The sequence below is a fragment of the Triturus cristatus genome, chromosome 4_1 (genome assembly GCF_964204655.1).
Source record: "Triturus cristatus chromosome 4_1, aTriCri1.1, whole genome shotgun sequence".
Lineage (NCBI taxonomy): Eukaryota > Metazoa > Chordata > Amphibia > Caudata > Salamandridae > Triturus > Triturus cristatus.
In genome coordinates this window covers 403,882,777-403,904,346 of record NC_140585.1, presented here as the reverse complement: position 1 = coordinate 403,904,346, position 21,570 = coordinate 403,882,777, and positions in this window count along the sequence as shown.

The following is a 21,570-nucleotide window of genomic DNA, read 5'->3' as shown; positions in this document are numbered from 1 at the left end:
AGGAACAGAGTCCTGAATTACCGCTTCTGGTAACAAAGACAGGTACGGACCACAGCGTGTAAATAAAAAGTGAGTGCTTTATTGCAGTTTCAGCATGACGTGTTTCGGCTGCATTTCCACGGCCTCGATTACATGATGCACCGGAACATAAACTGACTTTTTATAGTGAAACAATGGGTGTTCCGGTTACACCCCCCATGGTACTTGATAGAGCTAGTAAACATACTGCACATATCTTTTACTTCATATTGGTCACCCCCTGTCTAAATTCCGAAATGATATCTAAAAGAGACAGGCTAATGCATTCATGTACAATTTACAATTACAAGGTCAAAATGAATTAAAATGTCGACAATCGAATTATTCCTATAGATGTCATACCAACCTAATGTTTCATATACATAAATAATGACCTTATAATGCAGTGACCAATACAGACAATAAAATCAAACCATGAGGAGTTGCAATAGGGAAAAAGTGCATAAAGTGCAATATATATATATATTTCAGCAAATATTCCCGTATTGCAGCAAACAACTTCTTTACAGAAGTGGGCACGGACTCCAAAATGATGGAGTGCTAAATATATCATTTATTAAATTTCAAGTGCTGTCCATGGTGCGTTTCGGCCACACCCAGTGGCCTTGATCCCATAGTCGCTCTACGGTATTGTCAGATTTCTAAACATAAAGCGACATGATAACTAACTAAACACAAAGTGAGAAACACTGAAAAAAAGACTGCATATTGCAACATAAAAGCAATGAGATGCCTGGTATGATACCCATATATACCCATATTAAATTTGATTTAACAATGTACTGAAAAGATGCCATGAAATCTGATGAAAAGATATGTATATATATGCTCAAATTGATTACTGCAACACATATGTGATGATGTTTGACTATAAACTGAGAACTCTCTCCCTAAAACCATCCTTGAATTTGTAAATGAACTAATTTTAAAACATGTACATACATGTTGGAAAACATATATGCAACTCTCAGAGTACCAATACATTGATGCATATGCATAGATCTAAAAGCAAAGCATGAATAGATAAAAACAATGTTATTAGTTCATCGAGGTAAAAAATAGAGAAGTTCAGAATAAAGTGCTGACAAGCAATCAAATCAATAATAGTTATTGCAGGCAATGTAACAACTATAGCATATTAAAGTGCAAAGTGCGCAGATCTATAGGCATCACATATTATAAATATAAACAGATATAATATTGCCATTCAATAGTGCATGCTATTATAAGGTGCAAAGTGCAAACATCAAATGGCATCACATACTATCAATGTACAGAAGTATAACACTATGTTTTGATAGTACATGCTAGTTTTATGTCAAAATGCCCAAAAACTAAATAAAGTGCTGTGGTGCTAAACTGCCTATGTGTCAAAAGTACTAAGGGGAATATTATCAAGCACGGCGTTAAAATTATCGCCGCTTTAGCGGCAGAAAACTGCAGCTAAAGCGGCGATAATGGGCTTGATAATATGCCGCAGAGAATTCCAATAAAAGCCCATGTTGACACCAGAACATGGGCTTCTATGGGAATTCTCAAGGGCATATTATCAAGCCCAGTAGCAGTTTTCTGCCGCTAAAGCGGCGATAATTTTAACGCCTTTTCTTGATAATATGCCCCTACGTGATAAATATTGATAAAAACAGAGAACAACAGCTTTAGAAGAGTTAACTTAAAGTGCATTGGTTAAATGTATCAAGAATATGAGAATATGAAATGTATCAAAATTGTAAAAAATTAATGCCTAGAGCACAAAGACCAGAGCCACTTCTTAATCATAAATTCATGGGGCACCCTGATATATGTTGTACTCGCCAGCGAGAAAAAGTAACTGACAGACTATAAAAACTGCAAGACTGTGGGCATTAAGACATGGAGGATCAAATCATGCTAAAAATATTTTCAAGAAGTTTATGTAAGTCATCACTTGTATTGAGGCTATTAGGTGTCTTAGTGTCAATAGAATAAATCTGGACTCCAACTGGCGTAATGTTTTCTCTAGGTTACCACCTCTTTTGAGTACCTGCACTGCCCCTGTTACAAAATATTAAATGCAGTTGAGATTGTTTTTGTGTATGTCCTTAAAATGTCTGCCCACCGGGTAGGAGTCGTCAGAATTAACAATGGCTCTCAAATGCTGAAGAATCCTAATGCGTAACTGCAATTTAGTACTGCCTACGTAACTTAGGCCGTAGGTACATTGGTAAACATATAGAGCGTATTCAGTTCTGCATGTATAGCATCCTCTTAAATCTATTGGTTTGGAACTGAATACCGTGGTGTAAGAGGATGTCTTGACCCCAAATTTGCAAGTACGGCAGGTACTGCATTTATAAAAGCCATATTTAGGAGACAACCAACTAGTATTAATGTCAAGCTCTGGACTGTTTTTGACAAGGGCACTTCGCATAGAGGGTGCTGTAGGGAAGGTAAAAATAGGTATGTCGGATAAAGTCTGGCTCAAAGTAGCATCAGTAAGGACTATGGGCCACTGTTGGTTTATAGTGACTCTAATGCTCTTCGCCTGTCTACTGTATGTAGTAATGAACCTCACACAATATATATACCACTTGCGGTCTCCAACTCTTCTCGGCCAGAAAGACGACACAGAAAACCGAAGGTCAGTTTCTAGTGATCATTTACTCATTACAGGCTGTAACGCGTTTCGGCAGGATCCCCTGCCTTGCTCACAGCAATATATATTACCTACTGGCGGTCGCCAGTAAGTAGTTATTGTTAAAACCAAGTAGGTAGGAAGAGCATTTTTTGTTTTGCCAGTAATGTTCCTTGCAAAATTTTCAAAACTAATACAACGCCTACGTCAGCTGCTGCCTTAAAAGTTTCGTGGTGATCCATCAAGAGTATTTCCGAGAAAAAGGAGGGTCCCAAAAGGAGTTTTCCCCATGTTAATTCCCATAGTCACTTTAGACACAGCTACAGCATGAACTGCTAAACAGAATTACACCAAATTTGGCAGAAAGTTAGATATTGGTCCATGAAAGTGCCTTTTTCTTATTTGGTGGAAATCCATTCAGTAGTTACTAAAAGAAATGTGTATATATAGGTACATGAAGGCTCTGCAAAGCCTCCCGATCTCTTGCTGAGATCTGATTAGCTGTCAACACTTCAAATCAGTAAGGTTTGGCAGCCATCTTGGGAGTCGGATTCAGCCGAGTCCCAACAAAAAATATTTAAAAAAGAGAAGGGGATAGGTTAGGAATACCCTGACCCCTTCGGCCTCTTGGGGGCATTGCAGAGAGAGCCCCGCCAGGGCAAACATTTAAAAAAAAAAAACATTTCAGTGGGTGTCGCTCCAGAGTCGTGTGAAATGAAGTTACAGGCGAGGCTGTAGTTGAGGTTGAAGGGATTTATTCAAGTAGAAGATAAGCCCTCCAGCCACACATGTCTAACCACCTCCAGGCTCCACTGTAGTCTCACTGTTGGAACCTCCACCCTCACCATGGAAACTCCACATAAGCATTCCATGTTTATCCAACAAGAGCATTCAACATCAACATTCTAGTTCAGCAGTCAGTGACTTACAACACATGCCACTGAAAGCTGCAGTGCTAGATGCTACACATCTCCCTCCTTTCCAATGAATTGAACACTTAAAAAAGAAAAGCATGAACAAAAGGGAAAGATCGAAAAACAACTTGAAGCAAAAGAGACTGTAGTGCATTAAGAAATCAAAGAAACCCATTCAGATATAGAGGTTTTCTTGAGACCCTCGAACTTCTTCTCACTACTTGTTTGTTGGCATTGTTACCACACCTCACACTCCCAGTGTCATCATTGGCAATGTCACCATGCCTCAAACACTCATTGCCATTATATCATTCCTCACCGGTGCCTTAACCACACGTCCTAAGCTCCAAGTTCTATGGTCCTCAGTCCTCACCGCATTCTTGAAAACTTCAATAACCTTGGTGGGAGAAGAAAATTTAGAGCCTGAGCTGGAGACACCTCCACGAGGGTTTTTGATCTTTACTAAGTCACCAACGTGATTCACAGTTTTCTTTGCCGCTTTGCGAGAATCAAACCACACTTTTCTTTCAGATATTTTGTGGCGTTCCCTTAGATCCTTTAACCTCTCCTTTTGGCTTAAAGTCAAGTCATCACCCATCTTGTCATGGGCCCAAGATGGACAGACCTAGGTATTCGCCTTCCTACGCTTAAACAGCTCAAAGGGAGAGAACCCCGTGGTAGAATGCCAGTTACCTTGTAGTTCTTTATCTTGCATAATAATTCACTCTTCCAACACATATTAATCGCAATCGCCCTCTGTATCGTCTACTTCCATATCTTGTTCAACCTCTCCACCATGCCATTGGTTTCAGGATTTTACAGTGCTGACTTCTTGTGTTTAATGACCAATTTACACAAGAATTCTTCCATGATAGCTGAATGCCACCTTACCTTTAACCTTCCTTTTACCCTCTGCTCATTGTATGGCCGCAATGTAGATGACCCAGGGATTATTAACATGGTCTCAGGGGAGCTGGCCCACTGACCTACTCCTGTCATCCTATGTGGTGACCTCAACATACATCTGCCCTCTGACTGGAAATTAGATAATAAATGGAGATATAAAGGCAGAAAACCCCGAGTATATCAAGCACTAATGAACCTTGCTCAGACCCACGGATTGAGTGATATCTGGGCCAGTTTAAATCCCACACAACCTGGCTATACCTTCTTTTCGGCCCCACATAGCACTTTTGTTAGATTAGACTACTTCTTTGTTTCATCTTCACTCCTTAGCAACTATACCATAGACATTGCACCTCGATTTATGTCAGATCACAACCCCCTTATAGTAAATATTAAGGGATTAGGGAAGTGGAAGGAGGCACCTGGATGGAGCTTCGAGAAGGCCCTGCTACAAAATCTTGACTATAGGGCTCATATGCAAGGTTGGATCCAAGAATTTCTGGAAATAAACGTCGGAACCGATTCCATAATGACTGTCTGGGACACAATAAAGGCGGGGGTCAGGGGCGAAACTTTGAGTTTCTCAGTAAGGAAAAACAGGAAGGAGAAGCTGGTAATTAATGATTTACAGGAGAAATTAAGAAGAGCAGAAACAAACTTGGTCCTATTGGTTAAGTCAGGACAAGATACCGAAAATGCCCAAAAAGAAGTAGTCCTCGCTAAAGCAGATATAGGGGCAGTATTTGCGGAAAAAACTGCAGCTAAGTGGGCAGCACAGCGGGAAAAAAATTACGAGTGCAGTGATCGCATCGGGCATCATCTAGCCGTCAAATCCAGGCAACAATCTACAAGCATTGAAATACACACAATCAAATTAATCACAGGGAACGAGACCAATGATCCTAACGAAATACTGAAGGGATTTCAGGAATTCTACTCCGATTTATACACTGAGGAGAACTGTAGTGCGGCTGGCCCACTCGAAAGCGAGATAGCCAGCTACCTAAGCGAGATAGATCTTAGACAGCTCACCCCTGATAACACTGAACTACTAGAACTTATTCCAACCTGGGATGAAATCTTGGAAGCTTTATCTAGTTTACCAGATGGGAAAGCTGCAGGAATGGATGGTATTCCTGTAGAGTTCTATAAGATCTTCGCCCCTCAAATCAGAACTATATTCACCGATGTAGTTACGTCTATCTTTAATGGGGCTTCTCCTCCTGCTTCCTGGTCCAATGCTAGAGTCTCTATATTCCCCAAAAAGGATAAGCCCCCACTGGAGATGAGTTCTTACAGACCCATCACCCTTATTAATTGTGACTCTAAAGCCTTCTCTAAAATACTGGCATCCAGAATTTCATCTGTGATCGAGTCCTTAGTTTCTGAGTGGCAACATGGTTTTATTCCTAAAAAAGGCACCACAGAACATGTCAGGCGAGCCATTACCCTGTTTGACGCAGTGCAGGCAGCAGGAGACCCGATGTCATTAACACTACTAGACGCGGAAAAAGCATTTGATCGGGTCTCCTGGCGGTTTCTGTGGGCTGTCATGGGCAGGATGGGTTTTGGGACGAGACTCACTCAGGCGGTACAGGCATTATATCTACAACCAAAGGCACGTGTCTCCATTAATGGGCGACTTACTGATCAATTTAGCATCTCCCGGGGAACAAGACAGGGCTGTCCCTGTTCCCCGCTGTTATTTGCCTTATACCTAGACCCATTCATTAAACAAATTGAAAGGAATCCCGCCATCTTAGCAATCAGCACCCAGGGCATTAACACCAAAATTTTGGCTTACGCAGATGACCTGGCCATAACATCCCCTGATCCTGAAAACACCATAATTGCATTGGAGCTAGAGGCACAAAAATTTGGGAAAATCTCGGGCTATGCCTCGAACAAAAATAAAACCCAAATAATTATAAATAAAGAAATTACCTGGACTGATGCAAGGGTGGTGCCAAAAGCTAAATACTTGGGGGTTTCTATATCTGCTAGTATTGATGAAATCGTAGCAGATAACTTAACTACTCTCGCTGTAGAAACCAAGAAGGCCCTTAAAAAGATTGATAACCTCCATCTGACCCTCGTTGGAAGATGCAACGTCATTAAGATGACATACTTCCCTAAACTTCTTTACTTTTTCCGTACCGTACCTCTGGAATTCAGCAAAGCTAATCTACAGAAATTTCAGCAAATTTTTACGCAATTTATTTGGGCCTATTCACAACCAAGGAGGGCTCTAAGGCAGCTATCTCTTCCTAGAGAGCGGGGCGGGTGGGCCTTCCCTAACATTATGCTCTACTACTGGGCCGCAGTTATGCAATATAGTTCTGAGCTGGTGAGAGAACCCTCCCCCCGAAGCTACATTTTGTCCCTCTTCACCATTTAAACTTTTACTCGGTGAAGACCACTGGGGCTGTCTCCTCCGAGAGACCTCTTTCGGATATTACAAACGTGTGAGATTCAAGACCCTAATGAACTCATACAAGGTTTTTCGTAATATCCGCAGAATATTTGGGCTGGGAAGATTTAACTATTACTCTCCCATTATGACAAATTGTAATCTTCCCGCCATTTTTGGCAGGTCCTACTTCTTAGACTGGCACAGGGCAGGGATCTCATTTCCAGCGAGGGAGTCAAATCATTCGCAAACCTGCAACTTAAATACAGTCTGAAAAATCAAGATGTTTTCAAATATTTTTCTATCTCTAACTTCCTCTGCAGAAAGGTTGGGGGTAAGGCAAGATTCACGGAAGTAGATCTTCTCAACAAATTACGCGACGCCGCGTGGGCCTAACCTTCATTGCAATGGCAGTCTGGAGGATCTGTGTTGCTTCCGCATGGTTAGATGCTGATCCTCCACCATTCTCTCAGTGGCTGGCCAGACTAGTCGCTACATACCACCTAGAAAAAGCAGTTTACGCTAGGAAAGGGCGCAAAAGCCGGAAGAAGGGCCTGGATGTGTGGGGAAAACTGACATCGTGGTTAGAACAGCCGGGCTGACCCGGCCTGTGCTTCTTTTCTTTTCTTTCCATGCTTGTTCTTTTTTCCTACGCTGTTACACTCTTTCTTGCTTCTGCTTCTCTCCTTTCTGATGTCTGGACTACCTTTCATTACCTTCTTTTTTATTTTTATTTTACTTCTTCTTTTCTTCTTCTTTCCCGACTTTTATAAACGCCATTTAATTATGTTTTCCCTTTTCTTTAGTGCCTTTGATTCAGTAGATACACAGAGTGGGGGGAGGGGGGAGGGATGGGCGCCTTGAATATCTTTTCTCTGTACCATCCTTTTTTTGGATTTTGCAAAATAAAAATTTTAAATAAAAAAAAAAAAAAAAAAAGAATTCTTCCATGTCACGAGAAACCAATTGCACACCGTTGTCAGTCTTCAAAGACACCAGAAAGCCCTCTCTCTCAAAGATCTGTTCCAAAAAGGCGATAACATCACAAGTCTCAATAAAGTTGGTAATGGGAATCTACGGCCATCTGGAACACATCAATAAGTACCAAGACATACTTATCAACATTGGAGCATCGAATGGGACCAAGAATATCAAGGGCAATTTCTTGCCAAGGCTCTCTGGGTATCTTTTGGATTAGCATAGGTTGGACCCTACACTTGAGCATTTTGTCAGCATTACAACACTCACCGCACTCCCTCACTACGCACTCAACCTGGATGTCCATTTCAGGCCACCAATACATCTGTCTAAGTCTCTCCTTAGTTTTTGAGATCCCTGGATGACTGTCATGGGCTAAGGAGATTAACCTCTCCCTTAATGAGAACGGGGGAATTAATCGGTCCCTCTCAACAACAGTCTGCCCAGGACTGTCAATTCATCCCTGACTCTCCAAAAGAATTGCAGACGCACATGATTCTTGTCGGCATTGGTCCAAATTCCCACAATCCTTAGCATCACCTCTTGCAAGGTCTCATCTTTGCTTAGTTCGACCAACCACTCATCTTCTATGATCGCTCCCTCTCCACCAAACAAACCTCCAACTCCTCTTCCTCACAAGGATCATAATCCTTCTCACTTACACCGCTTGTGACACCTAGGCGACAGCAACAGTCAGCCACCCAGTTCTTTGCGCCAGGAACAGATTTAATGTAAAAAAGAAACTCCTGCAAACTAATTACCCAGCGTCTTATCCTAGCAGAAACAACCTCCAATCCTTTTTCCTGAAAATCTCTTTAAGTCGTAAAAACGTTTTAAACTTTTGCACAGCCCAAGATACCGCCAAGGCCTCTTTTTCGATCACCAAGTAGTTCAGTTCTGCCTCCTTTATACTTCTTTAAATAAATCATTTGGTTCTTTCTGTGCCATTATGTTTTTGCAGGAGGACTGCCCCCAGACATTTAGAACTCGCATTAGACATTATTATGAATGCCTGCCCTGGCTCAAAACTCTGTAGACAGGATGCACTTTTTAGGTACTCGTCAACGTACCAAACTCGTGATCACATGCCTCAGTCCACTGGAGAGAAACTCCTTTCTTTAATAGATATCACATGTTCTTAGTCTTTTCTGCAAACATCTCAATACATTTATTATAATACTCAGCGATCCCCAAGAATTTGACTAACAATTTTTTTCTTAGAAGTGGGACTAAGCAGGTTGCTAATTGTTTCAACCAACACTTGTTTCAGTTCTATGCCCTCAGAGGTTAACTTGTGCCTTGGTAGTGTATCTGATCTAAATTGAACTTACATTTACTTGCTTTCAAAGTTACACCACTGTCCTTAAATCTTTGACAAACTTCACGCACCTGTGCATTATGTATACCTACATTCCCACCATACACCAATACGTCACCCTGATAAACTTTTATGCCCAAAATTACATCCAACATTTTCTCCATTCTCCATTTTCTCCATTTCTACCCGAGAACAGCCCAAAAGGCATGTGCACAAACTTGTAAGTACCAAACGGGGTTACGAAAGCAGTCAAGTCCTGAAACTCATGATGTAGCTTAACCTGATGGTAGGCAGACGTGAGATCTACGGTCGTAAAACATTTTCCCCCTTTCAGCATAGAGAGCATCTTGTTGATATTTGGCAATTGAACTCACACATGTCCACACATAGGCGAACCTCACCATTGGCCTTCCTTGCGGTGACCACGGAAACAAGCCACTCCGTGGCTTTTACCTCCTCGATAATGCCACTGTCCTTTAATTTGTCAAGTTCAGCTTTCATCTTGTCCTTGACCAGCAATGGCACCCCTCTAACCTTGCTTACAACAGGGATTGCACCCATGTGTTCTTTACTCTAATCTTGTGTAGGTAATTCTTCAAGCAGCCTAGTTTGGTGTTAAATACATCAGGAAATTACTTCTCAAAGTCAGGCTTGTCAAGACTTACATTATTTATACGATTTATACGATTCCTTCATCGCCATCACAGAGGGAGAGGCGCGTCCTTAGACACGCCCCCTCAGCTGGCCACGCCCCCGTGACGCCCTCCCTCTTAGGTATAATTCATGTGCCTCGCCAGGAAGCGCAGCGGACGGGCGCAGCGGGCGCGCCGTCTGCGCGCCGAAGGCGCGCCAAAGGCAAGCCCGTCTGGGCCCGTCCGGGCCTGGACCGGGCCCAGGGCCTGTCCCCCTGTCCATGCTGCTGATTCCGCACGTTTGTGCTGGACCAACTCCCAGCTCCACTCTCTTAATCCTTCCCTCTGCGCGGCCACTACCCCCTGCAAACCTATCCATCTTGAATCAGCTCCATTTCATTGCTCTCAATGCAACTTCACTCTCCCGCCCTCCCTTTCCCATTCGCTACCTTATCCCATGCCGCAGCTCTCAACCCCTAATCATCGGACGCTGAAAGCAGGCTTAGTCAACTGTCGGTCTCTCCCCCGTCATGCCAACGACATCTGGTTGTTGATTTCCTCCGAGGAGTGGGACATTTTATTCCTCACTGAGTCTTGGATGACTGACTCCTCCTCTCCGGACATCTATTTAGCCATTCCATCAGGCTATGACATAAAATGTGTTAATCGTGCAGGGGGAAAATCGGGAGGCGGCTTAGCAATCATCTTTAAATCTCATTTTCAGCTGACCATTACCAAACTCACCAACATTGGTATCATTGAAGCCCTCTATTTCTCAGTATCCGATTCCGCAGCTGTTATTCTGGCTGGATCTCTAGTCTATAACCCCCCCTCGGCGGCTTCTCTTTCTCTTACCGCTCTCACTCACCAGTTAGCTGATCTAGCCTTGAAACATCAATACTTTTTAGCTTTAGGTGATTTTAACCTTCATGTCGATAATTCCCTCTGCTCAAAAGCGAATAATTTACTGGAAATCATGGACAGCCTTAATTTTACTCAACTTGTCACTGGTCCTACTCATGTGGCGGGTCACACCCTGGACCTTATTTTCGCTAATTTCCCCACTATCACCGTCTCCCCCTCCCTTCCTCTTACCTGGTCCGATCATTACCTTATCGCTTTTTCTTTGGCCTTAGACCGTAAATCTATCCCTCCTGTGCCCAGGAAAGAGCTGGGAAGGAAGTGGCATAAAGTCACTTGCGCTTCCCTGGACCCGATCTTTCATTTCCAGACGGACCATCTATCCCCGGATATCGACTCTAATATCGCCAGGCTCAACTCCGCCCTCATCAACGCTATTGACCACATTGCCCCCCAGAAACTCATCACTTCCACTAGATCCCGTCCTTCCGCTCCCTGGTTCTCCACCTCCCTCCGCGAGGAAAAAAGTAGCTGTAAAGCACTTGAACGGAAGTGGAGACTAAATTACGATCTTGAAGCTAAGCTTGTCTATAAGGTGGCCTTGAAAAAATTTCTCAAACATAAAAAAACAGCCATGAAAGATCACTTCTCGCTCCAAATTACCAAAGCCAAAAACTCTTCAAAAACTCTTTTCTCCATCGTTAAAGATTTCATTACCCCTCCGGCCAGGACCACTCAGGTCGCAGCTAGCCAGAAACTATGTGAAGGACTCTCGGACTTTTTCCTCGATAAGATCAATAAACTCTGTGTTCCCTTCCCTAAAGGGCCAATGCCTCGGCCCCCTTCTACCGATCCCCCCACCTCTCCGTCCCTCCTTGCCTTCAATAAACTTGCCCAGGAGGATGCTATCAGACTACTCATTCATTGCAAGTCTGGTGCACCCTCTGACCCCGTTCCGGCCAAAATTATGGGCGAACTGGCCCCCCTGCTAGCCGACCCTTTCCTCTCCGTCTGGAATGCCTCTCTGCACCATGGCTTTTTCCCTACCACCTGGAAGGAAGCCTTGGTGATCCCTATTCTAAAAAAGGCAGATGCCGATCCCACTGTTTTCACCAACTACCGCCCTATTTCCCTCCTCCCCAAACCTGCTAAGGTTTTGGAAAAAGCCGTGCAGTTGCAACTCTCGGAGTATTTGGAGAACAAACTACTACTGCACGACTCGCAATCTGGATTTCGGGCGGGATACAGTACGGAGACGGCTCTGCTGGAGGTCTCGGAGACCATTCGGGAGTGCGTGGACAGAGGCGAGGAGGCCATGTTGGTCCTCCTCGACCTGTCCGCGGCATTCGATACGGTATCCCACTCCATCCTCCTTGACCGACTACGGCATATGGGCATTGGCGGCACTGCCATCAGTTGGATCGAGTCCTTCCTCTCTGGAAGAAGTCAAAGGGTGCTGTTGCGACCTTTCAGATCGGAGGTAAAACCCTTATCTTGCGGTGTGCCACAGGGCTCGGCCCTCAGCCCTCTGTTTTTCAACATATATCTTGCCCCACTGGCCGGCGTGGTGGAGTCCTACAGAGTCAGGGTGGTCTCTTATGCTGATGATACTCAGCTAGTGTTCTCCTTTAGAGGCCACTCTGACTCCGCGTTCTCTAACTTCCGCCGGTGCCTTAACAACATCAGTGATTGGATGTCTGAAAACCATCTAAGACTCAACGCAGACAAAACAGAGGTGCTGTTTTTTAACCAGAAAAATTCCATCCCCTCCTCCTGGTGGTGGCCCACGGCACTCGTTCCCGCTCCCTTTCCCGTCCATTCGGCCCGTAACCTGGGCTTCCATTTCAATGACTCCCTATCATGTAAGACTCAGATTCAAAAAGTGACCTCTGCCTGCTTCCTGAAGCTACGCATGATCAGGAAAATCCTCCCTTACCTCCCTTTGGATTCCCGCCGGACAGTTACCCACGCTCTCATCACGTCCCACCTGGACTATGCTAATAGCCTCTATGCCGGAGCTCCCCAATACCTGATTGACCGGCTGCAGATTGTCCAGAATGCGGCGGCGAGGCTGATTGGCAATATTTCTTATCGTCAGTCAGTTGCCGCATATCGTAAGGAACTGCACTGGCTACCTGTGGCCAGCCGTATTCAGTTTAAGATCCTCACTCTGACTCACCGAGCCATTAATGATCGCGGACCAAACTACCTAAAAAAACGAGTTTCAATATCCCAGTCCATCAGATCTCTGAGATCCAATGACCTACGCCTTCTGATCTCTCCCCGCTTTAGACTATCTAGAATGGGTGGCAGAGGATTCAGTGTCATTGCTGCAAAACTATGGAACTCCCTGCCAGTCGATCTCAGATTCTGCCCTTCCGAATCTATCTTCCGGGCCAGACTCAAAACCTGGCTCTTTTCCAGACTCTGATTTATCATGCCACTCCCCCTGTTGTTCCTTCTCTCCCCTCTAAGACTCAGGTTCTAGCGCCGGGACACCCCTCCGGGGGTAGCTGTGCGCTTTATAAGCTACATAAATAAATAAATAAATAAATAAATAAATAAATAAATATATGCTCCAAAGGCTAATAGAAATTTTTTTGGGATCAAGGTTAACCCCAAGATCTTTCTGGTGATACCAACTGATGAGAGAATCACCTATCACAGAAACATAACTCTTTCCCACAGTTAGTCGATCTTTGAAATGTGGAGACCCATTTAAATAGCCTACTAGCTCCATATCCCTTTGGGTAAATATCAGGTTTAAACATTTAGACTTTTCCTCATAGGTTCTTTTCAAAGAAAACCTTGGGTATCAACTTTATCTTCGCCCCAAAGTCAAACAACATGGATACTGAAGCACCTTCAACTTGTACCATTTCCCACGGTCCCACAGTACCATCTTGAACTTGTAAGATAATTCCATCACCTGATGAATCATCAACCAGTTCACAACTGACTTCATGAATCTTTTTCTTGGAGACAGTATTGCCTTTACCATTAGAGCTCTCGCAGCAACTAGACACGTGCCCTTTCTTTCCACATTTCTTGCAGGTATCTTTGCAACCCACACATCCTTTAAAATTGGCATAGTGACCAGTCCCCACACCTATAACACTTCCCTAGATTAGTGTTTCCTTCCTTGCCAAGATCTTTGTGAACAAAGCGAGACGTACAGCCATCGCTGGTTTTTTTGCGCATCGAGACTGGTTGTGCTGTTTCTTCCTTACAAGTGACACTTCCCTGTTTTCTCTCCTCAACACTGGCTCGACTTTGTTCAAAGCTTTTTGCAAGGGGGACCACTTCAGATAGTGAAGGATCCTCTTTTTGCCAAATACTTTCTCTACACAACAACCCAACATAAACTGGGCCCTTAATCTTTCGTCGTTACTGACACCAAAGCAGCACATTGAGGCTAGTTTTCTTAAATAGATACATATTCCTCAACCGATTCACCAGACCTTTGCATCCACTAACCAAATTGATATCCTTCTAAAACTCTTGAAACTTTTGGTAAATAGTGTAAAATCTAACTTCTTTATACATATTTCGTATTCATTGAGATTGTCCCTTACTTCCACAGACAAGTCGTGTAAATGTTCAAATACCTCCTGGCTGTCAGAGCCCAGGCAATGTAGAGTCAGGACATTTTGGGTTCTGCACTTAACAAAGTACCACAAAGATATTTTTCTATTTCTTCGATGGAATTTGAGGATCACCAGGGTTCATGAGGAAGAAAGGTGGAGCCGGAACATTTTACATGGTAGCACGACATAGGTAGGAAGAGGTGTGGTGCCACGGCCAGGGCGACTGACTCTGGAATCTGGGGACCACTGTTTGATCCCCGGCGCCAACGGCAGATTAGCCAAGCACCATGTGACTCTGGGCAATAGCTTGCTTAATCTTCCCAACGGCCCCCAGCGCCTAGAGACCCTTACGGGTGATTGTTCACGCTTTACAAATGTGAATTATTAATATTATTATTATATAGAATTATTACAAGTGTTGTGAAGGAAAGCGCAAGTAACAGAGGGTTGTATTGACTCTGAACACCACCAACAGATCAAGCGATTTAAGGAGTAAATGGTGTGCCCGTCACCGAGCTTAAACTAGAAGAAAAGCAGCTACCAGCAATGTAACTCTGAGTACCAGAAGATGTTCATAGAATTTCTGAAGTGGATGGTTTGCCCGTCACCGAGCACAGTTTTGTGAATAAATGGTGTGCTTGTCACCCAGAACAAACAGGAAAACAAAAGGATAAAGTGGCGCAAATGTAGGTGTTGTGCCCATCACCAAACACAACAGAAGGGAGATGTAACTACAAAGGATATAACTTCCAGCACTGTGACACTGAACAAATTGTAGAGAAGAGAATAGGCTTCTTGTAACCAAATGCACAAGTAACTGGGGCTGGTGCCAATAAATGGTGTGACCGCCACCGAGCAGTTAAAGGAAAGTTCTAGGGAAACGATACAATGTATCTTGAATCAATGCATTACCCACAGAGCGCTACAAAAGGGAAACTGTAGCCAGGAAAAATGTGTGCCAGTCACCGAGCGTGTAACTGCTGAAATGTAAATTATTTGCGTTGTTCTAAAATGGCCGCCACGTGTGGTGACGCCAACAGTTGGGTTGTTTTCTGCAGCTATTGGGCTTGTTTTTCTCAGATGAGATGGCCGCTGTGTATGATGATGTCAACCAACAGCTGATTTCGTGAGGCAGGAGACTTGTTTTCCTCAGTCATTCATCACAGACGTTCGTCACGTGAGGGTGCTCGAGCAAGAGGAAGACCATTGAGAAAGCTCAAGCAGGAGGTGGAGCCGTCTTGACGCAAGCTCAAGCGACAGTGAGCGCACACCGAATAACCGTAAGGATTTAAACAGAAACTTCTTGCTTTTACCAAAAATCTTTAAAAGTCACGAAGCAAGGGTAAAATAGCATTTTAATCTTGGAGTAACGCAGGTTACAGTCAATTCTTTAATCACTCACTGGGGTGGTTTGTTAAAAATAGGCCGAGGTAAACTTAAAGGATACACTTATGAGATGGAGTGTCTAAACTTCATCCAGTCGGTGAGATCCGCTGCGCACCAAGTCATCGCCAATTAAATTAAGTTACAGGCGAGGCTGAAGTTGAGGCTGAAGGGATTTATTCAAGTAGATGATAAGCACTCCAGCCACACGCCTCTAGCCACCTCCAGGCTCCACCGCAGTCTCACTGTTGGAACCTCCACCCTCCCCATGGAAACCCCACATAAGCATTCCATATTTAACCATCAAGAGAATTCAACATCAACATTCTAGTTCATGAGTCAGTGACTTACAACACATGCCACTGAAAGCTGCAGTGCTAGATACTACACCGTGGCGACCGCCCAAAAATAAAAAGAAGAGCGGGTTTCCGCACTTCTTTACTAATAGGCCAGCGCATAGGCCTGGTCCTGGGGGCATTAGCACTTATATAAAGGAAGGGGCACAAGGGCCCCCCTCCTAGGGCTTATTATTAGCTCCGGGGACCGTCACCTTCCCAGGACACTTTCAGATATAGGGACCAGTGGACCCACTGGGCCTGCCCACACTCTTAAACCGTCTCCTCTCCATGGTAAGTGTAGTTATGTTAATGGGTGCGCCAAGTGGCCCATGCAGCCTTGGGGCTCGCCACCTCCACAGGGCAAAAAATACATTCATAGTGGGGTGTTCGCACTGACCCCCCTCAGCCCCGGGGACCACTACTTCCCCAGGGCAATTTATTGAATTTAAGGAGGGGCTGTGCCACCCCGCAGCTCCGGGGCCCGCCACCTCTCCGGGGCAAAAAATACATTCAAAGTGGGGTCCTGCACCGACTCCCCACAGCCCCGAGGACCACCACTTCCCCAGGGCAATTTATTGAATTTAAGGTGGGGGATGCGCGCCCCACTCCCTGCAGCCCCGGGGACTGCCACCTCCCTGGGGCTGAAAAAAATGAATGTAGGGAGTCATTTGTGGACCCTGGGGCAAAGATTTAGGATGGCCTTCTTCGCGGAGCCATTTATGGCCCTTGGTACCACCACCTTACGGGGCTTGCTCCTGCTACCTCTTGAGGTACCCACCCTCAGAAGGTAGCTGTTTGCTTTTTCTTTGTGGCAGCTGACAGCTAACAGCTTCAGCTTGCAGAAAGCAGAGTTTTCATCTGTTTCCCTGCATGCAAATCAGCGTGCAGAGAAACAGATGAAATCATTGCTTTGACAGACAGGATGCTACCTATCAGCAGCCTGCTATCTGTCACAACAATGCTGGCTCCTGCAGGAGGTGGGTAGCCAGCATGGAATGCAGGGGCCTTGAGGCTCCCCCCCTGTCCCCAACACAGGTCACTGGGTGCCCAGGGGGCACCCAGAATTAAGAGGCCAGGCTGTGTGGGATGGGGTCCCCGGGCCGAAATCAGCCCGGGGAGGGGGGGTCACACGGCACCCCTCCCCAGAGAGTAATGCCTGGACCCTGGGGGATGGGGTCCCCTGGGCCAAAATCGGCCCCAGGAGGGGAGACAAAGGTTACAGGGACGTTATAGTTAGGAAAAGGAATTATGAAAATCCATAGAAATTCACGGAAAAATAAAAAGGTTACGGGAGCGTTATACTTAGGCTCAGATTTCACTTGAACAAAACCATTGAAATTCAACAGTTATAGTTATCTGGGCTAACTATAATGCTTATGATCTCACATATCACATCACTCATGACTTGGTAAGTGATATCACTGATGGCAGCACAGATGACTTCTCAAATTACATTACTGATGACATCATCCACAGAACCACTCACACACCCACTCACACCCCATACAACCTCTTGTATGCCTTCACACACCCACACAACCACTTGCATACCCATTCACATACCCATATAAGTACTCACACACCCACTAACTCCTTCATAGAGCCCCTCACACAACCACTCACTCGAATATCTGCTCTCTCACCCACACAAGTCATTCACACAGACCCACTTTCCAATGCAACTGTTAACACACCAATTCACGCAACCACTCACTCAAACAGCCACTCACTCACCCAGACAGCCACTTACACACATAGTCACTCATTAATACAGCCATTCAGACACCCACTCACTCACCCATACAGTCACTCACACAGCCACTCACTCACCCATACACCACTGACACACCTACTCAATCACCAACATAGTCACTTACACACCCACTCACTCACCAACACAGCTACTCACATACCTACTTATGTTTAGCCACCAAAGGTACCATCCCCAAAAAAGCACCTACATGTCTATGGGAGTGACCTGGTTAAGCATGTTACCATCAATTCCTCCAGAACAAACCCAAATTTCTGCAGTTTGAGACAGAGCAAAACAGAGTACAGGAAGTCTATATCCACCAATTCACATTTTCTTGCCTTCTCTGGGAACATCCGGTTGAGCCTCCATTGAAAATGGCAAATCCGGTGCAAAAATGTAAATTGTGTCACTTGAGTCAGTAGTGTAAGACACATATTTAGCATGCCTACATGAATATACCTACTGTTGATTGCACCGGAACAGAAGTCACATGGTACCATCTCTACTGACTTCAATATCCTGCCACCGCCCTCATCACAATAGCTTGCTTATACACGGTGAATACCATTTGTCCTCCCCTGTCCTTATCGAGTAATGTCAGTGATTTTAATTGCACCGGAAACCCAGAAAATCCGGGGTAAGATATTCATTTTAAGATAGTTACCCCTTCCTATGATCGATAAGTGTAGTCCGTCAATCCTTTTCAGGTCTATCTTTACTTTCTGCAGCAATGGTTCGTAATTGATATTAACTATCTCATCTATTTTGGCGGTTATTCGAACTCCTAGATAAACAGCAGAGTCGACCCTTCTGGAATCAGCAAAGTTAACATTAATAGTGCAGATAACCATCGTTTTATCCCTATTTAAGGAATAACCAGATAGCTTGCCAAATATTTGAGTGATATGCTCTATTTCAAGTATAGCCTCGGTTGGTTGTGGTGTCATTACTGCAACATCGTCAGCATAAGCTAATATTTTTGTATGATGATGGCCCAATATTACCGGTTTGATAGCCTCTGATTTTAGTAATTTCAGGATAAGAGGGTTTATATAAAGGGCAAAAAGGATAGGTGAGCATGGGCAGCCCTGCCTAGTCCCTCGAGATATTTCAAAGAGTCCTGATTCTTGCCCCATTACCACTACCCTTGCCCTTGGTGAAACATATATTGCCTTAATAGCTTTCATGAAGCATGGTCCGATGTTTGTTTGTTCTAATATGGCCCACAAAAATGCCCATGATACCCTATCGAAGGCCTTTTCGGCGTCTAGGAGGATCATCGACACCTGATCCCCTGTAGCATTCGCAGCATTGAACAATGTAATAGCACGTCGGGTGTGATCCGTAGTACCCTTGTCCGGAATAAAGCCATGTTGCCACGGGGAGACCAAGCGTTCGACGACCCCCCTGAGCCGATTAGCCAGGATCTTAGAATAAAGTTTCGAGTCTGAATTTATAAGGGAAATGGGTCGATACGAGGAGGGCAGGTGAGCCGGTTTATCTTTCTTTGGGAAGATTACTATGTTCGTTTCTTGCCAAGACCTAGGTGGAATTCCACATACCTGAATCCCAATAAATAAGTCGAGTAATAGAGGCATTATACTATTGCCCATAATTTTGTAGAACTCAAGGGGTATTTTATCCGGCCCAGCTGCCTTTCCCGTTGCGAGTTCTGCTAGGGCAATTTCCAATTCAATTTGGGTTATATCTTGATCTAATTCAAGCCTCGTGATATTATCTATACCTGGTCCAATTTCATGCTCGATTGCCCATCTAGATAAAATTTCCTTAATTGTGTAAAAATTTTAAGAATCCTCATTTTTATATAATTTACCATAATAATTTTGAAAAACTTCTAGAATCGATTCTGGTGTAGTGTATTCTTGGCCTTCTTGTTCGATACGCGTGATAGAATTAATAGATTGGCTCTGGCGAGTTCGAAGTGCCAGCTGCTTGCCCACCCTATCCCCCATTTCATAGATCTTATTTCGGTGTGATTGGTATATCTCAGCCTGCCTTTGGGTGAGTTTGGTATTAATCTCAGCTTTAAGTAACGCCATCTCCCTTACAATTGGACCACCATCCCTACCTTGTGCAATAAACTTAGTATGTTTCTCTTCTATTTCCGCTAATTTTCGTAGCTGTAAGTCATTATGGCTTACCTCCTCTTTCTTCTGTCTGGCTACATAGCTAATTGTCTCCCCTCGTATTGCAGCCTTGAAGCAGTCCCACACCATGCCTCTGGATGTGCTATAACGATTATCGTCAATAAATCTCTGTGCCCAATTTTTTATATAAACTATATAGTCGTTGTTTACCAGTAGCTTCCTGTCAAAAGACCAACTTGAGCGGGGTCTATACATGTTATTTATATATACGGTGAGTATTAGAGGATTATGATCCGAAATAATCTTTGGTAGTTTACTAATTTGTGCAGTACTCGTCTGAGTTTTTGATATCCAAATATAATCAATGCGGACATATTTCTGATGTGGATAAGAAAAGTATGTATATCCAGGGTCAAAACCATGCTTCAGATCCCATAAATCAACCAAGCCTAAACTCTCTTTTAGTTGGACGGCGGCATTAAATACCCTCGGCTTATGACCAGCATATATTAATTGATTTTGTGTCTGTAGTGTATTTTTTCCAGGGAAAGAAATGTTAAAGTCTCCACAAAAGATCAACTCCTGAGGCCAGCTTGAAAGTTCAATCTCGAGGTCATTAAACATTGTAGGATCATCGTAATTAGAAGCATAGATAGAGCATATTGTCATTCCACTTTTGAGTTCAACAATCGCCCATCTACCAAGAGGATCAGCCAATTTACGCGTAGCCTCCCCCAAAAAGGTTCTTGCTAATATGGCGACCCCCCTTGTCCTTGTTGTTTGACTAGTACAGACTAATAGGTTAAACCCCGGAGCCTTTAGAGCTTCTCGCTCTGCCCAAGGTATGTGGGTCTCCTGGAGACAAATTATATCTAATGAGTTAGACCTTATTAACCCCCACACTTCATCCCTTTTTTTTCTGGTATTTAACCCCGCCACATTCCATGAACACAGTTTTATTTTCGCCATATTATATTGTAGTTGAATTTCGAACCAAGTCTACTTATCAAAAAGACGAGAAAAATCTTAACATCTTTAAATTTAATAGCCCTTTTTCTATTCTTAATACCGTATTTGCAACTGTGACCACCAAATAATTTTTTAATTTTTAGCTCCCTCCCCTCCCCCCCCACTCAAGGTCCCACCCCCTAGCCCCCCACCCCTTCCCCACCTATGAGGCAGCCTGGGTTTTGACTCACCCAGTTGTAGATGGCTGTGTGGTCCGTGCACCTAAGCTTGCCCCCTGCCTGATTCTGTAACAGTATATAAATTGTCGTCCCTATAGTAAATAATAGTACATAATCAGCATATTCAATTAGCTTGTTATTTCGATATTCATTGCCGAATATTTAGATCATATTATATCAATTTCGTGTTCATGTCATTTATATAAAAAGTTTGTGAGTATCGACAGATAATTGTGTCGTATCTATTCCATGATGCTCTTCCTTGTCTCATTACTTATCATTACTTTGCTTCGCTCTCTCTCCCAGATCCTTGAGGTATGCCTCCGCCTCAATTTCACTTATAAAAGTTCTTGTGGAGCCTTTGTAGATTACCTTTAGACGTGCCGGATTCTGCAGAAAGACGGCAGCTCCCAGTTTTTCCAAAGGAGTGAAAAGTTGGCGCATACGCCATCGTCTTTCCACGGTTGAATGTGCGAAATCCGGCCTTGCGAAAAACTTAAAGCCCTTATATTCTCTTGTCGCCGTGGGTCTGGCCAGATCAT